Consider the following 13,586-nt stretch of genomic DNA (forward strand, 5'->3'; position numbering starts at 1 on the left):
TCCTCCTACAACACTTCTGCCTCTTTAACATTAACAGAACCTAGGCGAGTTCTTATCTCAAGTTGTCCAAAACCTGATATAATAGCTGCGTCCCAATCCGGGGCCTGCAGCCCTCAAAGAGGCGCTCCACAGAGGATGCTCCGTTCATAACTTGCGTAGACCGCTAAAGCCGAACTGCAATGTGATCGTCTGGTCTACCCTTGCGTCACCAAACACCGCAGTTAGCTAGCGGGCTAACTAGCTAGCATAAGTAACGTCGAGTAAGTTCACCTATTATTTTAAACATGTGTAACGCTAGCTATTCGATTGAGTTGAATCCAAAAACGTACATTTAAACGTTTATTCCTCAGCTGTGTAAAAGTCTGCGAGTTCATTTGAATTGACACGCAATGCATCTTGGGGTACGTTGGGCCGCGGAGGATGCACCCGATGGATCCTTCGCAGCCGGGGAAATGGAGGACGCATTTGTCGGCCGCATCTGAAGGAGTTTTTGAATTGGGACTGCTGCAGCCCCTGGATTGGTACACACTGAATATATGGCATAGATAGTCTTGCATAAGCTACAGCGAGCTGTTAGCTTAGCTTAGCGTAATGAATGTAAACAGCGATTAAGCAAGCCGGCCTCTATCCAAAGGTGACAGAATCCCATTACCAGCCCCTCTTAAGCTCACTTCTTCACATGTAACATCTCTTCAGTGTAAGTGTATTTCCAAAAGCATGACATATTTGGTCTCTTTTGACAGTTTTTGAAGGAGTTACAACAAAGTTTTGTGGGTCTCAACAACGTCTCTTTGCACAGGATGAGATTCTAGTGATTGAACCTTTGAAAGGCCTGCAGCACATTTTCTGATACGTCACTTCTGCTTTCAATTTCTGTGTCTAAAAATTGACTTTTTCAGTTCCTATTTGCATCAGTTGGATCTTGAAAAGTTGGTTGTTTAACGTGATAAAACTTGCACCAACCACTTCCTCCTCTCGTGTCAGCATCATCTCACCTCAGTTTAGTTTCTTTGTCTCCAAATCTCAGAACGCAGTTTCTTTATGTTTGGTTCCACAGCACTGATCTATTAGTCCCACTCCTCTTTCTTTCCCTTTCCCTCCTCCCCTGACCCCCTGACTTTTGACTTCTCCTCTTCCTCCTCTTCCTCCTCTTCCTCCTCTCCTCTGTCTGTGACTACGAGTGGAAGGTAAGGTTGAGATGAAACACCGCGTCAGTCTTTGAACAGAGCCCATAAAAAAGGCCCATATTAACAAGCATGACTAACAAGCTGCAGGACCCGCAGAGCTTGATCACACTGTGGATGCACACACACACACACGCACACACACACACACACACACACACACACACACACACACACACACACACATTCCTACATCATGTCTCCTGCATGATACAGTTTTCATTCTCTGCCTTTATATGTTTGTTTTTTTCAGCCTCTCAGTTGCAGCTTTTCTTAATTTTCCACACGTTTCAAGCATGATATACACAGAAGCTATTTTTATTCTTCTATTGGCTGCAGTTTCTTGTTGTTGCGATAACATTGCAGGCTACTCACAAGAGTAATTGTTTCGATATGGTAATACTGAGGCGAAAAACAAGAGAACTCAGATGATCACACAGGTTGTAAACAAATCAAACATTATTCGACATCAATACAATTATTATTAATATTATTTTGATGTAAAATTGAGTGATCTCACCAAAATTTACAGCACATACAGAAATCTTTAAGCTGTGATGGATGATTTCATTCTGTTAGCTTTCATTTCGTCTTCCATACATTGAGACTTTTGTCTGATCATGTCACTGCTCATGCTTCTTGCCATATCTCACTGAGCTGCCAGATCGCTAACTATCTTGCGGTGTAAAGTGAGGCCTTAGATTGCAGTGAGCCAGAACCAACCTTTTGCTGTTTTTTGATGAAACCACACTTTCAATGCGGAGGCCTAATGAACCATTTTCAAGGATTTTGGCTATCCAGGACCTCCCTTTTTTTCTTATATTCTTTCAAAAGGTCAAAGGCCAAACTTTGGGACTTGAAGTCTTGAGTCAAGTTTTAAGGAAAAACCGTGCAACTACTTTTTCAAGCAGAAATTTCCCTCTAAGTTGAGTTTATTAAAAATGCAACACACCTTTCATAAGACCGTTTATGCTCATATATTGAGATTCATTGATAGGAATGGCTTGTGTTCTTCTTCTCAGTATTTTGCTGTCTTTTGTCTTTGCTCATATTTTCCAACATCTTTGTCACTTGTGGCAACAGTGGCTGAACTTCTGCTGAAGTGATAAAGTGTAGCTTTTTAGTCTTCAGTTTTATGACAAAGAAAGTTCAACATTTTGAAAGAACAAATGTTTTTGCTTCCTTGCTGATGAGAAGATTCATACCGCTCTCATGTCAGTCCTGTAAATATAAAAGTCTACAGCCAGCATCTAGTTAGCTTAGCTAAGCATACAGACTGGAGCTTTAGGCTATTATTTAACACTTAATATCTTGATTGTTTAATCAGTACAAAATGAAATGAGATGCTGGTAGGTGAAGTTACTACATCTGGACAGAGCCTGGTTAGCTTATTTCATCTGGTACAAGCTCTTATGCTATGCTTAGCTTACTGCCTGTGGCTGTAGCCCTACAATTAACAAACAGACATTAAAATTATACAAAGTGTAATGCTATAGGGGAAGTTATTACATTTGGACAGAGCCTGGTTAGCTTATTTCACCTGGTTCAAGCTCTTATGTTATGTTATGCTATGCTTAGCTAGCTGGCTAATGGCGGTAGCCCAACATTTAACAAACAGACATTGAATTGATCCAGAGTGACATGCTGGTATAGGTGACGTATAGGTGACTTAATTCACCTGGTTCAAGCACTTATGTTATGCTATGCTTTGCTAGCTGGCTAACGGCTGTAGCCCTAAATTAAACTATACGAGAGTGGCATCAATCCACTAACTAATTGCTTGGTAAGAAAGTAAATATAAATGTAAAAATGTCTTTACATCGGACTGAAGTCTACAGCTTACGCCTAGTTTGTAGTTTCTTCCATCGTTCTCTCTGAATGTTTTCTGTTTTCCGTCTTTTTTTTGGTACTTCTCCATTTACTTGTTTGTCCCTCACACACAGATCTTTGCTCTGACACATAGACTAATATCCCCTGTCACCATTTCACATTTCCAGACTCTCCGTTCTATACACACCTGAGCCAATAAAGTGGAACGTTTTTGCCAGGAAAAGCTATTTCATTCTGCCCCCCCCTACTTTCTCCTCCCCCCTTGACTGCCTCCATTTCAGTCCCTGAGGTCCTAAAAACTGCCCCGTACTTAACTTCTCCCAAACCCCTGAGCACCACCATGTCCACCACCGCCCCCCCAACCCTTCTCCTGTTCCCCCAGCTTCTCTCCTGCTTCTTCCCTGAGGGCATTAAGCCGCCGAGCCTTCAACTCCTCCCTCCCCGCCTCCCCCCTTTTTTCTCTCTTCCCCTCCAGGCTACTCCAGGAGAGGTTCTTTACAGCCCTGTCATCCCTACCAGAGCAGTAAAAAACACATCTGGAATCACACTCATACGCTCTCACCCCGTGTTTAAGAAGCCCACCCTCTCCTACCTCCCCTCTTTCTTTCTTTTTTTTTTTGCTTTCTCTCTCCCTTCACACACTCACAACGAGGGCCACGCCGCAGGAAAAACACTCCCATAACGAGCTACAAACACTGAAATAACACAGTTACCCTAAGTGAGATGTTTCTAATGAGGGCTGGAGAGGAGCATGACAGAGAGGCACACATTTTGGCGAGGGAGGGGTGGGAGGAGGACACCGTGAAACAAGACGCAGGCATGTTGGATTTGACTGTATTCATCCACCCACACAGGCTGAGGCCATCTTGGATCTCGGTCAAACTTAAACTTCCCTCCCTGCGCCTGTGTTCTTTCGTAAGAGGAGTTTTGCACGACCCCGTGTTCGTCGCTCTTTTCGGGCTTTTGTGTGAGAAAGTGTGTCCTGGTCTGAAGCGTGACTATATATACATTTAATAAGGGCCTGTGCGGTGCGGTAATGGGCGGTTGGGTTGGCTACAGCACAGGGAGGAAATGTCAGCAACAGATAGAGAGCTAAGAGAGCGGAGAGAAAACAAATTGATTCCCTGAAATTGCCACCTTGAACGCTCTGATTGAGACATGTGTGAAGACGCCTTCATGTAAAGTGTGCGTACATATGCGTGTGTGTTTCCGAGCTTTTCAACCAAGAAAGTCCGAGCTATTGTCCCTCTCCTTCTGTCTCAATTTTTCCTCAACTGGCTCCAGCGATGGATAATAAAGGCCCGAGAAATCTGGCTCTTTTTTCTTTACGGCGCAACTTAATCAGGACGAGAGAGCCGGGAGAGAGAAGAGAAGGAATGATTGAGTGAAACAGAGGGAAAAATGTGACTCCGCCTCTTTTCACATCTTCTGAAATGAAGATTTAGAAATGAGAGGAACAGCTCAACGAGCGATTGGGTTTCATTCGGAGCCAAGAGCCCTTTTAACCAAGACCATGTGCCACTTCTTGGTTGGCTTGTGTATATGTATGTACATTCATGTGTGTGTTTTCAGGGGGGAGACGGCGGGTCAGGTTTCGGCGCTGAGGGGAGGTGCTCGGTGCTGTAAGTGAGCGAGAGAGAGAGAGAGAGCAGTGCTGCGGTAGGTAAATAGGGCCCTGACCCAGGCCTGCCAGTGGAACGCTCTCTTCTCCTCCTGCCAGAAACTTTTTTGTTTTGTTTTTGTGTATTTTTTTTCTTCTTCTTCTTCTGCTGCAGAACCAGTGGGGTGATGTGGGGTGAGGGTGGAGTTTAGGAAGAGGGGGAATGTGTGTGTGTGTGTGTGAGGGGGCTGGCTATTAACGAGCTCCATCGTTTTTGTAATTAGTGCTTTGGGGAATATTTTCTTAAGGAATGTCGACCCTCCCTGCAGAGCTTTTTTTTCGGGCGGGGGGATACATGTGTGCGCGTGCACGTGTGTGTGTTTCTGTCCATGCGTGTGTGTACAGTAGAAAGTGTGTGTTTTTATTCTGCGGTTTCCCCTCTTTGCACAGAAACTTTATTTCGCCGCCCTCAGTTCTTCTTATTCATGACTTTTCATACTTTCACACACGCACATGACATCCTGACGGTATAGAAGGTATGGACACACATCTCTCACACACACACACACACACGTCCAGTTCATTAAATCGAGGGGTCTCCTTCTCCTTCCTGTATTCTCAGAGCTCAAGAGCAAAGGAAATTTTCCTTTCTCTTTTCTTCCCTCTCCAAACTTTCTTTTCTCTTTTCTTCCCTCTTCTGCCGTTTCTTTTCAGCGAGTCTGCTGCTCTCGTCCTCGCTTTGATCCCCCCCCTTCTCGTCCCCTATCCACCCCTCCACCCCCTCCAACCCCTCCCAGGGCCTCCAGCCAGCTCGCTGGAGCGGTTTCCTGAGTCTGCCCAGATTAATGAGTGTACGTTAGTGTGTGTGTGAGAGAGAAGAGAAGGAGAAAGAATGCCTCAGTGTACCACAAATTGTGAGTGTGTGAGTTTGCATACTGTACAAGCCCTTGTGCCTGTGTGTGTGTGTGTGTGTGTGTTTGATCTGTGGTTTCCAAACCAAACTTTATTTTGTGGATTTTCTTTTTTTCAGACTTCATCAAAGTAAGTGATTCTACAGAAGGCTGGCTTTGCATCTGGGTCATTTGGAAGAATTCCCCAATCACGACGAGGCTGCCGGGATGTGATTGCAATCAAGCGGCAGGCAAAAAAAAGGAGAGGCCAAAAGGACCCGAATGATCGGCTGTGTGACACTGTGAGGAGGTCAGTTTGTGGAGAACTTCATTCACACACTCAGGCGGAGAGCGTACAAACTGAAAACAATCACAATACAACTGATTAGAATTCCTAAGTGCTAAAAATAATCCCCTGATTGGAGCCATGTGTTGCATTTGGGGCGGTGGGGGTAAGGAGGTGTGTGTGTGTGTGTGTGCTGCGGTGGGTCGCAGAGAAAGGCAGCAGAGGGTGGGGATGAATCAAACCGGAGAGAAAAAACAGTTTGTCTTTTCTCTGAGCTCTGATAATAACGCCACGTGAGTCCCCGCTGCACAGCGTTTATTTACTCTCACAACTCACAGTGTACACACTTTCGCTCTCACACACACACACACACGTAGACTCACTCTGTCATCAGCGCTGCAGACACACACGCACACTTACACACTCACCCTAACGCCTTCCAGCAGACTTACAAATATGGACATAAACATGTAATCACAACCATGCTTGGTCCAGTTTCTCACTCCTTTCTTCTCCTCTCTGACACACACACACACGCATGCACACACTCGTACAGATGGGAGGAGGGATGATGGAGAGGAGCAGGCTCATAATGGCCAGGTGGTTTCAGTTAGCTTGTATTCTACCTGAAGAAAAGAGAAGAAAAAAAACAGACCGAATTAGTTTTCTTGGCCAGGTAAGTTTCCAGGAAATTCAACTTGGGTGGTTCTCGTATGTTACAGTGCAGTGACATGACACTGAAAAACGTGGCACGCAGCACATTTGTGCTTCAGTTTAAAGCTTTTTAGGCCTTTAGACGGTTACTGCATGTTTTGGATTTGAACTTCCATGAGGTTTTTTTTTTTTAAAGGGCAAAATCAGACCAACAAAGTTAACAAATATCTCGACTTTTAGCCTCGAATGTGGGTCAAGCTCTGAAAACACTGGATCCTACACTACCCATAATGCAACCTGGACGTGTTTTTAATCAGATCCTCTATGTCTGGTAAATTAATCAAACTCCACAAATCCACTTTGTGACTCAGGCTTTCTCTTAAAAATGTGTTGTCTCTAAACCGCAGCTCAGATAACCCCGATGACATCACTATGACATCATCCGGGTTATTTTTTTCACACTAACAAGCCACTAACATGCAGGGTTTTTTTCCCTTTGCTTCTCCTAAAGAATCTTTGAGGTCATTAAAATAATTTGGTTTCACACTGAATGGCTGTATTGTGTAGCAGATCTAACTTGGAAATATTCCAATTGTCTTGTGAATAATTATACACACATTTCCCAAAAGTTCATCCTGTCATATTTAGTGTCCTTAGAAAGTTTGAAATCTTTACTTGGATTTTAACTTCAGTTAAACTAGGCTTAAAAAATGTTTGACAGCAGAGAGGGAGGTTTTAATGGCGAAAGCACCTGCAGGCCCGAGTTTGTTCAGGGATTTTAATAAGCAACTTAAAGTGATAATCTCAAAGACTTTCATGTAAATAAATGTCTGTTAAGTCACTATCTTACACATTGGTGATTGAGCCTATGGCCCACTGATGAAAGCCTTTGCATTTGCAGTATTACAGAAAGGGTGTCTGGTGCGACAAGTGGTGCCCAGTTAGTGACGCGTTTTCCATCACTCAGCAGTGGTTGGTCTGCCAGAGAGGGTAGGCGGAGCTAAGAGGCTGCTTTTCTGGTCTCTGCAAGTGTTGCTAGGAAACAGTAATCTACTATGGCTGAACAAACAAAGAAAAGACCGATGACTACAGATACAACTTCAAAAATACGTGAAAATCCAAAGAAAAAGAAACAAATTAGACGCTCAGATGAAGGCAAACAGTCTAAAAAGGAAAGCGACCGTCAGCGAGGAAAATCAAGAGTTACAACCGGAGCCAACCGTGGACGTCACACATGCAACACTGTCTGGATATCTGGGAAATGTGCTCCTGCAGTTACCGTTTATCGCTATAAGTGCCGCCAAAGAGAATGAAACTGAGATCTTCGAGATTATCACTTGAAATCCTTTAGAAACTAAAACCTAATAAATGGGAATATGGGAGAAACTCTACAAGTGCAGAGACCCTGTAGCTGGCACATCATTATGAAATCAATGAAAGACAGTTGAGCTTTATAAGAACCAAACTCTGCACTTTGGTCTCATCTTTCCTTAAACATAACATTGGAATTACAGAAAACTACATGAAGTGATTCTTCTTCTTCTGTTCTGCAGCTTCTAATCATATTACACGATCTTCATCATCAGAAGGAGTTTGAACAGTTGTTGGAACTGTACAGGGAAGAAGTTATTCATGTAAATCTACATGTGCCCAAACTGATGAGGATCATGTAATGTGACTGAGCGCTCCAGGACAGCTACAAATGTCTTTTATGTTTTCTGCTTCCTCTACTAAAGAGATGATTCTGTAAACTGTTGTTGAAAAGAGCAGAGAATTAACTTTTAGCCTCATTAGATAACTGTATCCTGGGTCAGATAGTTCACTTAATAGAGCACTTCAATTCTGATTTTAAAGCTCCTTAACAAGAGATGTGATTCATTCAGTCTGAAGCTCTCATTCAAGTGTCGGCAGCAACTCTCCAGACCCATATTGACTCACAAAAGCCCCAATTGTGGGAGCACCATCGACCCTTATCTCTGTGTCATCATTGAGAGTGTTGCCATGGCGAGAGAAAGAAAACACTGTGTCATCTGTCACATCTGCTCTGCGTACAGACACTTTCTCACTGATATTTAAGGAGATGAGACATTCAGCAGAGATTATTGGCGGTGGTGTGAGTGGTTCATTTAGCTGTCAGTCATCATGAGCAGGCAGAGGCTCAGCTTTAGGACAGAAGGGGCGGGACATCCTGTGGGAGCGCGTGGTTGGACAGCGGGCGAGGAGGCAGTGTCTGCTTATTTGATAAGAAGTCGTCCGTCAGGAAGGAAAACAAACAGCCGAGCGTGCAGCTACCGCGGAGCCAGAGGAAGAGCTGTTACTAGAGCACAACACAATATTTACACTGCTGGGCCGACACACACATCCACACAGACGCGCTCACACTCTTCAGCACATATACCTGCACACATTCAAACACAAAGACATGTGTCCATGTATACAATCACAGAGCGGAGACAGGTGCGGGGATGACAATCTGAAACATCATTTTAGTTGTACAAACAACAGAGGCTGTGATGATGGTAGATGTTTTTGCTTGTGTGTGCAGATGTGAGTATACATACATGTGGAGGCCTACATTTAGTGTCCTAGGATTACTGTTACTTTATTAATGTTTATTAAGTTAAAGCTCCTGTGAGGAGTTTTTCGCTGGTTATGAAACAGACTCAAATTAATTCTGATGACTCTATATGACCTACAAAAGCAAACCAGACCATCAGCGACAAGATTGATTATTTCCATGTAGTTATTTTTAATGCCTGAAACTGCTGGTGGGGGGGTAGGTGTCAGACGAAGCGATTAATTAATTAAATGTAAAGTGAGTGATACATGTGATTGTTAAAGACAGCAGGATGAGATTTTTTGTTAAAAACCACCACTTTAGCATGTACAGGACAAAATCAGCAGAGAGATAAGAGGTACGGCTTTGTCCACAGGGGGCGCCAAAATCAACACAAACCCACAGTTCCATACAGCAGCTTTAAAGTACAAGTATAAAGAAAGGTAGGTTATTTTAGGTTGGATAATTGTATTAGGTTTAAGATAATTAAAGGAAAAAAATCATTCTTCTTCTTGGATTTTGATACTTTTTATGCTTTTCTTTAACGATTTCATCAAGCACATCTGTACAGTTTTTAATCACACCTGTTTCTATTCGGCGTATTGTTTTTTATATTCTTATTCTTATTCTTTTTTTATCTGGTTCTATTTATTTAATTGTAGTTCTGTGTTCATTGTTCTGCACCAAAACAAATTCCTAGTATGTGTAAACCTACTTAGCAATAAACCCTGATTTTGAGTCTGACAAATTTCATCATAGAATGGATCATTGAACTGCTGACAAGTTACCGACCATGATTAACCAGTTTGGGGCCTCGCCAAAAAATGTTGGGAACCTCTGATTTGGATTTTTCAGATTTGGAAAATTGCAATGCAAAACAGTGTTTGTGTTTGTTGGTGTTTCATCTCTCTATCAAAATGTTGTTACTGAGATGTTTCCCCTTCTCGCATGACCGATGCTGAGCACAACCTTGCTGTTTGTTTCGTAAACTTTGAAAAACTGCCAGACGTCTAGCACCCTTCTTCAACGACGGAACAGGGGTGGTGTGAGAGTTAAAGTCATAGCATTACGTCAAGCTTTTTTAAGGCATGTTTAAAGTGTTGTTTTATTGGCGGAAAATATCGGCAGATAAGCCATAATCTGCAGATACCGATAACATGCCGATAATATCGTGCATTCCTAGACAGAACACTGTGACATCACTGCGTGGTATCGTACAGGTGCAACAGACTTCAAACCTTCAACCACAGATGACACGTAAGCCTGCTGTCAAATATCATCACCTGAGCTGGTCAACTAGATCAACATTTTTTGAAGCTGAAGTATTGTAAGGTGTTCATGCTGTGTCCTCCTGTTATCCTCACTTTCAGCCTGTGTGTGTGTGTGTGTGTGTGTGTGTGTGTGTGTGTGAGAGCATCTCAAGGATTTGTTTGTTTAGATAAGGAAGGAGGGGAGAGCCGAGGGACCGTGAGAGTCCTGACCTCCTGGCTCAGAGCCCCGCCCTCCGGCTGTGACTGACAGATAGCATCAGTGCGGCTCCTTATCAGCTCCCTGCCCCTCTCTGATCCGGGATCTGCCTCCCAGCACTGCAGCGAGGAGGAGGCGGAGGCGCAGGAGGAGGAGGAGGAGGGACATGCCAAGGCAGGAGGGCACAGAAACACACAGTTATGCACATATATGGACAGGTGGAGTTACTTTAAAGACACCCTGTTCTTTTGTCGACATGTTAGAATGAATTAATAAGCAGAGAGAAAGTCTAGTTTCTGTTTAACCAAAGGCGGCTTCATTACATGCACTCTTTCTTTCTCCCTCACTCTCTCCTACTTTCCTGTTAGAATTAGTCATAATTAGAGTTACTGCCAGTAGACGCCTTGTACAGTATATTGTGTGTGTGTGGGTGTGTGTGTTATTGCTCTTGGATAGCAGGCCGCTCTGTGTTTGCGGCCCGTGTTTGGGAGTCTCTGTAAGTCGTTTGGTGTGTTTTTCGGAGGGGGTGAGATCATGCTTCACTGCTGACACTGAACATAAAGACGCATTGAGCAAAGACGGACCATAGGCCAAAAGTCTGGAGGTACGGGGGGAAACAGTTTTTGCACACACACACACACACACGCTGTCTCTCGCAGGGCAGTGAGTGTAGAGGGCTCCCGAGGGCCAGGGGGACTATCGTTTTCCCCGTTAATTATGACCGTCTGGCAGGCTGGAAAGCAGGAAGTCAGAGAGGGAGAGATGGAAAGAGGGAGGGATGGTAGATAGATGATAGGAGGCAGCGGGTGGAGTAGGGTTGAGAAAGGGAGTCAAAATAAGGGAGGAGAAGAATAAACCAAGATGGATGATGGGAGGAAGGAGGGAAAAGTATGTGTCCAGGAAAGGATGGGGGAGTGATCGGGAGACAGATCCAAATAAAAGCATATGCAGGAACGTTTGGATGATAAAACCAGGTGCTTGATAAAAGGTGGAATGTCAAATTTCTTCCCCCCGCCGCCCTGTCTGCTGGCGTTCACTCCCTGCCTTCTGATATACAGCTCACACTCCTCGACCTCGGCTTCGGCTCAACCTTTTGACCCTTTCAGCAGCATCGGCTTGTGCCTATAACTTAACTTTACTATCCAACCTTTGGTACCATCCCACTCCTCTGACGGGCCGTTCTTCATCCGACTCCCCGGAGAGAAAAAACCCCAAGAAGAGATGGATGTAGAAACACAAAACTGTGAGAGCAGATATTAATGTTTGTTGTGTGAAAGTGAAGCGCTGTAAGAACAGCTCAGGCCAAGCAGAGAGCCGAGCAGAGCGGGTCGGGGATTTAACTGGCTCCAGGTCCAATTAGGACTGTCTGCCGCATCTGGACACAGTTAGAGTTAAAGTCAAAACTCACACTTCAGTCCAATAGGGATATAAAGTCACAACTTCTAGACCTTAAACAGGCTTTATACCCCAAAGAGCAGAGAATATTTACTGCTCTGCACCAGTCATAACATGGCTGCTCTGATACAACCTGAAAGAGGAGAGGCAGAGTGAGATGGAGTGAGGCTGTTAGATTGTGTCAATAAGAGGATTTTTTTTCCATGTTGCAATGTCCCAGTTATGTTTGAGGGTTTTTACAATTACTGGGGGGAAAAAAGCAAGATCAAGATCGCTTCACTCACAAAGCTCTGAGGTTTGTCTTCAAGTGTTCGGACTCAGGCCAAGAAATACAGATTCGGTCACGATATAAACATCGAACAAACATATTGGCTGTGTAAAGTTTGGATTGTTGTTTTTTCATTTCTTTTTTTTTTTTTTTACATGGAAACAAAAAGTAGTTCCAAAGCTTCAAGGCAAGAACAATTCTCTTAAGGGCCTGTGTCCACTAACTGTGTTTTTTGTGTGTTGGCAGCGCCTATTTTCTACACAAAACCAATTATTTTTTGGGGCTTTCATAGATGGGACAGCTGAAGATAGACAGGAAATGGTAGTAGAATGTGTGGAGGACATGCACCAAATGATGACCGGGAATCGAACCTGCGATCAGTGCGACGTGGACTGTAGCCCCTGTACATGGGGCACATGCACCAACCGAGCTAAACCTGCGCCCCCATCAGCAGTTTTTTGTCACAGCACCCTCAGTTTAAAATAGTTAAACTTTTTGAACACCGCTGCTCTCGTCACATCTCCCTCACCGACAAATCAAAATCAAGAAGGGGCGGGACTTGTGAACAACAACTTTGTCAACAACGATGGCGCAGGAGAAGCTAATCCTTTCGTTTTTTCAAGGTTACAATTTAGAGCCGCTGCTAATGCCAGGACATGATTCCTTTCCATTGTTTTTATCTTTTCTTACTATTAAGCGTACAGAGCAATTTAAAACACCTAACGGTCACTATCAAGGGAAGCGTGCCAGAGAACTTTTGTAACCTAGCAACAGTAAGAGCGTGTGAACAGCTCTCTGAAATTGAGGTTGTTGGCGCTGCCACCGCAAAAAAACACAGTGGACACAGGCCTTAAAGGGAAAGTTCAACATGTAAGCTACTGTGAGGAACTTTCACTTTGCGTGGATGCCTACGACCCCAAAGTAGCACTTTATGTCTCTTTGTTGATCCTGTCCTGGACAAAGCCAGTTAAAAGCTAGCTAACATTAATTAGCCACCATTAGCTAACGGTGGCACCAGAACAAGTGAGGCTGTAGCAGGAAAACTCTATGTCTATGTGGTTTGAGTCAGTGTTGTTAGCTTAGCCTTTGCGGCTTAAAATGCTAGAAAATCGACTAGGACACAAAAAGTAACAGGTTCTGTGTTCATACATTTATTTAACAACATTAAACAAGCAGAGGATGATACACTTAGCTAGTCTTCACTTCCGCTCTTGCAATTACTCAGGGTAAGTAGATGGATTATCAGTGGACTATTTGTAAGTTGTACTGACAATGATCCAGTTATTAAACGTCCACAATGACTTCACATCTTTTCACTCGTGGTCTCTTTATGTACATTAAATAAATGGATTGCTTTAAGCGTCTGAAAAGCCTCCTCTGAAGGCTGGTTAAAAGCAAAAGTCAGGCTTTGTCACAGTCGACCGCACCAGAGGGGGGTGGCCACTCAGCCAAATG

Source organism: Semicossyphus pulcher, unplaced genomic scaffold (genome assembly GCF_022749685.1).
Source record: "Semicossyphus pulcher isolate SPU_LCO1_2020_fin unplaced genomic scaffold, fSemPul1.0.p SCAF_18, whole genome shotgun sequence".
In the NCBI taxonomy this organism is placed as follows: Eukaryota; Metazoa; Chordata; class Actinopteri; order Labriformes; family Labridae; genus Semicossyphus; species Semicossyphus pulcher.